Here is an 11,591-nt window from a genome sequence, read left to right on the forward strand (position 1 = left end):
CCGTGGGGAAAGGTCAACTCGGGGCCCGGGAAAGTCGCCGAGTCCGACCCCATACACTTCCATGAGTTGGGGGTTTTGGCCTTCCCGGCCCAAGGCTCGCCTTATTTCGGCCTGCACTTTCGGAAAAGGGTGCATTCCTTTTGGTTAATGATTTCACCAGCCCGGGTCTTAGCCTCTGCCCCGACGGCTAAGTCTTTTGGTTAATGATTTCCTGCGGCTGGGACTACCCTTTCCCCCGCCCTGCAGGCACCCGGGTCGGGAGGCCGTCGGGGGCACTTTCCGGGGCAAATCCGGACCCTTACGCAAGGGAGAGTGCGCCCCCCGCCTCGGCCGGGGGTCAGGCTGCCGCCTATTAAGCCCGACAGAAAACCCGAAAAATGGACGAAAATGGGAAAAAATCCCCATCCGAAAAAGGCTTAAAAGTCGGTTGGGCGGCAGCTAGGGTCGGTCTCTGCAGACCTGGAGGCTCGGGTGGACTCTTGGAATAAACGTCCAAGTCCCGACTTGCCACCTCCTACTACTGTGCAGATACCCCGCCAACCCCCAGCCACCCGAATGACAAGCGTCCGATCAGCGGGACGAATTTGACAACTCTGGCCGGACCTCTGGAACTCCATCCCGGGTAACCGGGGCAAATTTTTCCGCTTGATCGCCCTTCCACTGGTTAACCATTTGCCCTTTCGGACTTAGTCTCTGGACATTATTCGACGGATTTTCTGGTTAACCATTTGCCCTTTCGGACTTAGTCTCTGGGCATTATTTTCGACTTTTTGGTTAATGATTTCACACTTTTTACTTACTTTTGCGCTTTTTGGTTAATGATTACTCTGCTTACTGGTTAATTATTTGCCCTTTCGGACTTAGTCTCTGGACATTATTTTCGAGTTTTTGGTTAATGATTTCACACTTTTAACATATTTTTGCGCTTTTTGGTTAATGATTACTCTGCTTACTGGTTAATTATTTGCCCTTTCGGACTTAGTCTCTGGAGATTATTTTCGAGTTTTTGGTTAATGATTTCACACTTTTTACTTACTTTTGCGATTTTTGGTTAATGATTTCACACTTTTTACTTACTTTTGCGCATTTTGGTTAATGATTACTCTGCTTACTGGTTAACCATTTGCCCTTTCGGACTTAGTCTCTGGACATTATTTTCGAGTTTTTGGTTAATGATTTCACACTTTTAACATATTTTTGCGCTTTTTGGTTAATGATTACTCTGCTTACTGGTTAACCATTTGCCCTTTCGGACTTAGTCTCTGCACATTATTTTCGAGTTTTTGGTTAATGATTTCATACTTTTTACTTACTTTTGCGCTTTTTGGTTAATGATTACTCTGCTTACTGGTTAACCATTTGCCCTTTTGGACTTAGTCTCTGGACATTATTTTCGAGTTTTTGGTTAATGATTTCACACTTTTTACTTACTTTTGCGATTTTTGGTTAATGATTACTCTGCTTACTGGTTAACCATTTGCCCTTTCGGACTTAGTCTCTGGAGATTATTTTCGAGTTTTTGGTTAATGATTTCACACTTTTTACTTACTTTTGCGATTTTTGGTTAATGATTTCACACTTTTTACTTACTTTTGCGCATTTTGGTTAATGATTACTCTGCTTACTGGTTAACCATTTGCCCTTTTGGACTTAGTCTCTGCACATTATTTTCGAGTTTTTGGTTAATGATTTCACACTTTTAACATATTTTTGCGCTTTTTGGTTAATGATTTCACACTTTTTACTTACTTTTGCGATTTTTGGTTAATGATTACTCTGCTTACTGGTTAACCATTTGCCCTTTCGGACTTAGTCTCTGGACATTGTTTTCGACATTTTGGTTACTGATTTCACACTTTTAACTTAATTTTGTGCTTTTTGGTTAATGATTTCATACTTTTTACTTACTTTTGCGATTTTTGGTTAATGATTACTCTGCTTACTGGTTAACCATTTGCCCTTTCGGACTTAGTCTCTGGAGATTATTTTCGAGTTTTTGGTTAATGATTTCACACTTTTTACTTACTTTTGCGATTTTTGGTTAATGATTTCACACTTTTTACTTACTTTTGCGATTTTTGGTTAATGATGACTCTGCTTACTGGTTAATTATTTGTACTTTCGGACTTGGTCTCTGGACATTATTTTCGAGTTTTTGGTTAATGATTTCACACTTTTAACATAATTTTGCGCTTTTTGGTTAATGATTACTCTGCTTACTGGTTAACCATTTGCCCTTTCGGACTTAGTCTCTGCACATTATTTTCGAGTTTTTGGTTAATGATTTCACACTTTTAACTTAATTTTGTGCTTTTTGGTTAATGATTTCACACTTTTTACTTACTTTTGCGCTTTTTGGTTAATGATTACTCTGCTTACTGGTTAATTATTTGCCCTTTCGGACTTAGTCTCTGGACATTATTTTCGAGTTTTTGGTTAATGATTTCACACTTTTAACATATTTTTGCGCTTTTTGGTTAATGATTACTCTGCTTACTGGTTAATTATTTGCCCTTTCGGACTTAGTCTCTGGAGATTATTTTCGAGTTTTTGGTTAATGATTTCACACTTTTTACTTACTTTTGCGATTTTTGGTTAATGATTTCACACTTTTTACTTACTTTTGCGCATTTTGGTTAATGATTACTCTGCTTACTGGTTAACCATTTGCCCTTTCGGACTTAGTCTCTGGACATTATTTTCGAGTTTTTGGTTAATGATTTCACACTTTTAACATATTTTTGCGCTTTTTGGTTAATGATTACTCTGCTTACTGGTTAACCATTTGCCCTTTCGGACTTAGTCTCTGCACATTATTTTCGAGTTTTTGGTTAATGATTTCATACTTTTTACTTACTTTTGCGCTTTTTGGTTAATGATTACTCTGCTTACTGGTTAACCATTTGCCCTTTTGGACTTAGTCTCTGGACATTATTTTCGAGTTTTTGGTTAATGATTTCACACTTTTTACTTACTTTTGCGATTTTTGGTTAATGATTACTCTGCTTACTGGTTAACCATTTGCCCTTTCGGACTTAGTCTCTGGAGATTATTTTCGAGTTTTTGGTTAATGATTTCACACTTTTTACTTACTTTTGCGATTTTTGGTTAATGATTTCACACTTTTTACTTACTTTTGCGCATTTTGGTTAATGATTACTCTGCTTACTGGTTAACCATTTGCCCTTTTGGACTTAGTCTCTGCACATTATTTTCGAGTTTTTGGTTAATGATTTCACACTTTTAACATATTTTTGCGCTTTTTGGTTAATGATTTCACACTTTTTACTTACTTTTGCGATTTTTGGTTAATGATTACTCTGCTTACTGGTTAACCATTTGCCCTTTCGGACTTAGTCTCTGGACATTGTTTTCGACATTTTGGTTAATGATTTCACACTTTTAACTTAATTTTGTGCTTTTTGGTTAATGATTTCATACTTTTTACTTACTTTTGCCCTTTTTGGTTAATGATTACTCTGCTTACTGGTTAACCATTTGCCCTTTCGGACTTAGTCTCTGGACATTGTTTTCGACATTTTGGTTAATGATTTCACACTTTTAACTTAATTTTGTGCTTTTTGGTTAATGATTTCATACTTTTTACTTACTTTTGCGATTTTTGGTTAATGATTACTCTGCTTACTGGTTAACCATTTGCCCTTTCGGACTTAGTCTCTGGACATTGTTTTCGACATTTTGGTTAATGATTTCACACTTTTAACTTAATTTTGTGCTTTTTGGTTAATGATTTCATACTTTTTACTTACTTTTGCCCTTTTTGGTTAATGATTACTCTGCTTACTGGTTAACCATTTGCCCTTTCGGACTTAGTCTCTGGACATTGTTTTCGACATTTTGGTTAATGATTTCACACTTTTAACTTAATTTTGTGCTTTTTGGTTAATGATTTCATACTTTTTACTTACTTTTGCGATTTTTGGTTAATGATTACTCTGCTTACTGGTTAACCATTTGCCCTTTCGCACTTAGTCTCTGGAGATTATTTTCGACTTTTTGGTTAATGATTTCACACTTTTAACTTAATTTTGTGCTTTTTGGTTAATGATTTCATACTTTTTACTTACTTTTGCCCTTTTTGGTTAATGATTACTCTGCTTACTGGTTAACCATTTGCCCTTTCGGACTTGGTCTCTGGACATTATTTTCGAGTTTTTGGTTAATGATTTCACACTTTTTACTTACTTTTGCGATTTTTGGTTAATGATTTCACACTTTTTACTTACTTTTGCGATTTTTGGTTAATGATTACTCTGCTTACTGGTTAACCATTTGCCCTTTCGGACTTAGTCTCTGGAGATTATTTTCGAGTTTTTGGTTAATGATTTCACACTTTTTACTTACTTTTGCGATTTTTGGTTAATGATTTCACACTTTTTACTTACTTTTGCGATTTTTGGTTAATGATGACTCTGCTTACTGGTTAATTATTTGTACTTTCGGACTTGGTCTCTGGACATTATTTTCGAGTTTTTGGTTAATGATTTCACACTTTTAACATAATTTTGCGCTTTTTGGTTAATGATTACTCTGCTTACTGGTTAACCATTTGCCCTTTCGGACTTAGTCTCTGCACATTATTTTCGAGTTTTTGGTTAATGATTTCACACTTTTAACTTAATTTTGTGCTTTTTGGTTAATGATTTCATACTTTTTACTTACTTTTGCCCTTTTTGGTTAATGATTACTCTGCTTACTGGTTAACCATTTGCCCTTTCGGACTTAGTCTCTGGAGATTATTTTCGAGTTTTTGGTTAATGATTTCACACTTTAACATATTTTTAAGCTTTTTGGTTAATGATTACTCTGCTTACTGGTTAACCATTTGCCCTTTCGGACTTAGTCTCTGCACATTATTTTCGAGTTTTTGGTTAATGATTTCACACTTTTAACATATTTTTGCGCTTTTTGGTTAATGATTACTCTGCTTACTGGTTAACCATTTGCCCTTTCGGACTTAGTCTCTGCACATTATTTTCGACTTTTTGGTTAATGATTTCACACTTTTAACATATTTTTGCGCTTTTTGGTTAATGATTTCATACTTTTTACTTACTTTTGCGCCTTTTGGTTAATGATTACTCTGCTTACTGGTTAACCATTTGCCCTTTCGGACTTAGTCTCTGGAGATTATTTTCGAGTTTTTGGTTAATGATTTCACACTTTTTACTTACTTTTGCGATTTTTGGTTAATGATTACTCTGCTTACTGGTTAACCATTTGCCCTTTCGGACTTAGTCTCTGCACATTATTTTCGAGTTTTTGGTTAATGATTTCACACTTTTAACATATTTTTGCGCTTTTTGGTTAATGATTACTCTGCTTACTGGTTAACCATTTGCCCTTTCGGACTTAGTCTCTGCACATTATTTTCGACTTTTTGGTTAATGATTTCACACTTTTAACATATTTTTGCGCTTTTTGGTTAATGATTTCATACTTTTTACTTACTTTTGCGCCTTTTGGTTAATGATTACTCTGCTTACTGGTTAACCATTTGCCCTTTCGGACTTAGTCTCTGGAGATTATTTTCGAGTTTTTGGTTAATGATTTCACACTTTTTACTTACTTTTGCGATTTTTGGTTAATGATTACTCTGCTTACTGGTTAACCATTTGCCCTTTTGGACTTAGTCTCTGGACATTATTTTCGGGTTTTTGGTTAATGATTTCACACTTTTTACTTACTTTTGCGATTTTTGGTTAATGATGACTCTGCTTACTGGTTAACCATTTGCCCTTTCGCACTTAGTCTCTGGAGATTATTTTCGACTTTTTGGTTAATGATTTCACACTTTTAACTTAATTTTGTGCTTTTTGGTTAATGATTTCATACTTTTTACTTACTTTTGCCCTTTTTGGTTAATGATTACTCTGCTTACTGGTTAACCATTTGCCCTTTCGGACTTGGTCTCTGGACATTATTTTCGAGTTTTTGGTTAATGATTTCACACTTTTTACTTACTTTTGCGATTTTTGGTTAATGATTTCACACTTCTTACTTACTTTTGCGATTTTTGGTTAATGATTACTCTGCTTACTGGTTAACCATTTGCCCTTTCGGACTTAGTCTCTGGACATTATTTTCGAGTTTTTGGTTAATGATTTCACACTTTTTACTTACTTTTGCGATTTTTGGTTAATGATTTCACACTTTTTACTTACTTTTGCGATTTTTGGTTAATGATGACTCTGCTTACTGGTTAATTATTTGTACTTTCGGACTTGGTCTCTGGACATTATTTTCGACTTTTTGGTTAATGATTTCACACTTTTAACATAATTTTGCGCTTTTTGGTTAATGATTACTCTGCTTACTGGTTAACCATTTGCCCTTTCGGACTTAGTCTCTGGAGATTATTTTCGAGTTTTTGGTTAATGATTTCACACTTTTAACTTAATTTTGTGCTTTTTGGTTAATGATTTCATACTTTTTACTTACTTTTGCCCTTTTTGGTTAATGATTACTCTGCTTACTGGTTAACCATTTGCCCTTTCGGACTTAGTCTCTGGAGATTATTTTCGAGTTTTTGGTTAATGATTTCACACTTTAACATATTTTTAAGCTTTTTGGTTAATGATTACTCTGCTTACTGGTTAACCATTTGCCCTTTCGGACTTAGTCTCTGCACATTATTTTCGAGTTTTTGGTTAATGATTTCACACTTTTAACATATTTTTGCGCTTTTTGGTTAATGATTACTCTGCTTACTGGTTAACCATTTGCCCTTTCGGACTTAGTCTCTGCACATTATTTTCGACTTTTTGGTTAATGATTTCACACTTTTAACATATTTTTGCGCTTTTTGGTTAATGATTTCATACTTTTTACTTACTTTTGCGCCTTTTGGTTAATGATTACTCTGCTTACTGGTTAACCATTTGCCCTTTCGGACTTAGTCTCTGGAGATTATTTTCGAGTTTTTGGTTAATGATTTCACACTTTTTACTTACTTTTGCGATTTTTGGTTAATGATTTCACACTTTTTACTTACTTTTGCGCATTTTGGTTAATGATTACTCTGCTTACTGGTTAACCATTTGCCCTTTTGGACTTAGTCTCTGCACATTATTTTCGAGTTTTTGGTTAATGATTTCACACTTTTAACATATTTTTGCGCTTTTTGGTTAATGATTTCACACTTTTTACTTACTTTTGCGATTTTTGGTTAATGATTACTCTGCTTACTGGTTAACCATTTGCCCTTTCGGACTTAGTCTCTGGACATTGTTTTCGACATTTTGGTTAATGATTTCACACTTTTAACTTAATTTTGTGCTTTTTGGTTAATGATTTCATACTTTTTACTTACTTTTGCCCTTTTTGGTTAATGATTACTCTGCTTACTGGTTAACCATTTGCCCTTTCGGACTTAGTCTCTGGACATTGTTTTCGACATTTTGGTTAATGATTTCACACTTTTAACTTAATTTTGTGCTTTTTGGTTAATGATTTCATACTTTTTACTTACTTTTGCGATTTTTGGTTAATGATTACTCTGCTTACTGGTTAACCATTTGCCCTTTCGGACTTAGTCTCTGGACATTATTTTCGGGTTTTTGGTTAATGATTTCACACTTTTTACTTACTTTTGCGATTTTTGGTTAATGATTACTCTGCTTACTGGTTAACCATTTGCCCTTTCGGACTTAGTCTCTGGACATTGTTTTCGACATTTTGGTTAATGATTTCACACTTTTAACTTAATTTTGTGCTTTTTGGTTAATGATTTCATACTTTTTACTTACTTTTGCCCTTTTTGGTTAATGATTACTCTGCTTACTGGTTAACCATTTGCCCTTTCGGACTTAGTCTCTGGACATTGTTTTCGACATTTTGGTTAATGATTTCACACTTTTAACTTAATTTTGTGCTTTTTGGTTAATGATTTCATACTTTTTACTTACTTTTGCGCCTTTTGGTTAATGATTACTCTGCTTACTGGTTAACCATTTGCCCTTTCGGACTTAGTCTCTGGGCATTATTTTCGACTTTTTGGTTAATGATTTCACACTTTTTACTTACTTTTGCGCTTTTTGGTTAATGATTACTCTGCTTACTGGTTAATTATTTGCCCTTTCGGACTTAGTCTCTGGACATTATTTTCGAGTTTTTGGTTAATGATTTCACACTTTTAACATATTTTTGCGCTTTTTGGTTAATGATTACTCTGCTTACTGGTTAATTATTTGCCCTTTCGGACTTAGTCTCTGGAGATTATTTTCGAGTTTTTGGTTAATGATTTCACACTTTTTACTTACTTTTGCGATTTTTGGTTAATGATTTCACACTTTTTACTTACTTTTGCGCATTTTGGTTAATGATTACTCTGCTTACTGGTTAACCATTTGCCCTTTCGGACTTAGTCTCTGGACATTATTTTCGAGTTTTTGGTTAATGATTTCACACTTTTAACATATTTTTGCGCTTTTTGGTTAATGATTACTCTGCTTACTGGTTAACCATTTGCCCTTTCGGACTTAGTCTCTGCACATTATTTTCGAGTTTTTGGTTAATGATTTCATACTTTTTACTTACTTTTGCGCTTTTTGGTTAATGATTACTCTGCTTACTGGTTAACCATTTGCCCTTTTGGACTTAGTCTCTGGACATTATTTTCGAGTTTTTGGTTAATGATTTCACACTTTTTACTTACTTTTGCGATTTTTGGTTAATGATTACTCTGCTTACTGGTTAACCATTTGCCCTTTCGGACTTAGTCTCTGGAGATTATTTTCGAGTTTTTGGTTAATGATTTCACACTTTTTACTTACTTTTGCGATTTTTGGTTAATGATTTCACACTTTTTACTTACTTTTGCGCATTTTGGTTAATGATTACTCTGCTTACTGGTTAACCATTTGCCCTTTTGGACTTAGTCTCTGCACATTATTTTCGAGTTTTTGGTTAATGATTTCACACTTTTAACATATTTTTGCGCTTTTTGGTTAATGATTTCACACTTTTTACTTACTTTTGCGATTTTTGGTTAATGATTACTCTGCTTACTGGTTAACCATTTGCCCTTTCGGACTTAGTCTCTGGACATTGTTTTCGACATTTTGGTTACTGATTTCACACTTTTAACTTAATTTTGTGCTTTTTGGTTAATGATTTCATACTTTTTACTTACTTTTGCGATTTTTGGTTAATGATTACTCTGCTTACTGGTTAACCATTTGCCCTTTCGGACTTAGTCTCTGGAGATTATTTTCGAGTTTTTGGTTAATGATTTCACACTTTTTACTTACTTTTGCGATTTTTGGTTAATGATTTCACACTTTTTACTTACTTTTGCGATTTTTGGTTAATGATGACTCTGCTTACTGGTTAATTATTTGTACTTTCGGACTTGGTCTCTGGACATTATTTTCGAGTTTTTGGTTAATGATTTCACACTTTTAACATAATTTTGCGCTTTTTGGTTAATGATTACTCTGCTTACTGGTTAACCATTTGCCCTTTCGGACTTAGTCTCTGCACATTATTTTCGAGTTTTTGGTTAATGATTTCACACTTTTAACTTAATTTTGTGCTTTTTGGTTAATGATTTCACACTTTTTACTTACTTTTGCGCTTTTTGGTTAATGATTACTCTGCTTACTGGTTAATTATTTGCCCTTTCGGACTTAGTCTCTGGACATTATTTTCGAGTTTTTGGTTAATGATTTCACACTTTTAACATATTTTTGCGCTTTTTGGTTAATGATTACTCTGCTTACTGGTTAATTATTTGCCCTTTCGGACTTAGTCTCTGGAGATTATTTTCGAGTTTTTGGTTAATGATTTCACACTTTTTACTTACTTTTGCGATTTTTGGTTAATGATTTCACACTTTTTACTTACTTTTGCGCATTTTGGTTAATGATTACTCTGCTTACTGGTTAACCATTTGCCCTTTCGGACTTAGTCTCTGGACATTATTTTCGAGTTTTTGGTTAATGATTTCACACTTTTAACATATTTTTGCGCTTTTTGGTTAATGATTACTCTGCTTACTGGTTAACCATTTGCCCTTTCGGACTTAGTCTCTGCACATTATTTTCGAGTTTTTGGTTAATGATTTCATACTTTTTACTTACTTTTGCGCTTTTTGGTTAATGATTACTCTGCTTACTGGTTAACCATTTGCCCTTTTGGACTTAGTCTCTGGACATTATTTTCGAGTTTTTGGTTAATGATTTCACACTTTTTACTTACTTTTGCGATTTTTGGTTAATGATTACTCTGCTTACTGGTTAACCATTTGCCCTTTCGGACTTAGTCTCTGGAGATTATTTTCGAGTTTTTGGTTAATGATTTCACACTTTTTACTTACTTTTGCGATTTTTGGTTAATGATTTCACACTTTTTACTTACTTTTGCGCATTTTGGTTAATGATTACTCTGCTTACTGGTTAACCATTTGCCCTTTTGGACTTAGTCTCTGCACATTATTTTCGAGTTTTTGGTTAATGATTTCACACTTTTAACATATTTTTGCGCTTTTTGGTTAATGATTTCACACTTTTTACTTACTTTTGCGATTTTTGGTTAATGATTACTCTGCTTACTGGTTAACCATTTGCCCTTTCGGACTTAGTCTCTGGACATTGTTTTCGACATTTTGGTTAATGATTTCACACTTTTAACTTAATTTTGTGCTTTTTGGTTAATGATTTCATACTTTTTACTTACTTTTGCCCTTTTTGGTTAATGATTACTCTGCTTACTGGTTAACCATTTGCCCTTTCGGACTTAGTCTCTGGACATTGTTTTCGACATTTTGGTTAATGATTTCACACTTTTAACTTAATTTTGTGCTTTTTGGTTAATGATTTCATACTTTTTACTTACTTTTGCGATTTTTGGTTAATGATTACTCTGCTTACTGGTTAACCATTTGCCCTTTCGGACTTAGTCTCTGGACATTGTTTTCGACATTTTGGTTAATGATTTCACACTTTTAACTTAATTTTGTGCTTTTTGGTTAATGATTTCATACTTTTTACTTACTTTTGCCCTTTTTGGTTAATGATTACTCTGCTTACTGGTTAACCATTTGCCCTTTCGGACTTAGTCTCTGGACATTGTTTTCGACATTTTGGTTAATGATTTCACACTTTTAACTTAATTTTGTGCTTTTTGGTTAATGATTTCATACTTTTTACTTACTTTTGCGATTTTTGGTTAATGATTACTCTGCTTACTGGTTAACCATTTGCCCTTTCGCACTTAGTCTCTGGAGATTATTTTCGACTTTTTGGTTAATGATTTCACACTTTTAACTTAATTTTGTGCTTTTTGGTTAATGATTTCATACTTTTTACTTACTTTTGCCCTTTTTGGTTAATGATTACTCTGCTTACTGGTTAACCATTTGCCCTTTCGGACTTGGTCTCTGGACATTATTTTCGAGTTTTTGGTTAATGATTTCACACTTTTTACTTACTTTTGCGATTTTTGGTTAATGATTTCACACTTTTTACTTACTTTTGCGATTTTTGGTTAATGATTACTCTGCTTACTGGTTAACCATTTGCCCTTTCGGACTTAGTCTCTGGAGATTATTTTCGAGTTTTTGGTTAATG

This window comes from Heterodontus francisci, unplaced genomic scaffold (genome assembly GCF_036365525.1).
Source record: "Heterodontus francisci isolate sHetFra1 unplaced genomic scaffold, sHetFra1.hap1 HAP1_SCAFFOLD_1055, whole genome shotgun sequence".
Lineage (NCBI taxonomy): Eukaryota > Metazoa > Chordata > Chondrichthyes > Heterodontiformes > Heterodontidae > Heterodontus > Heterodontus francisci.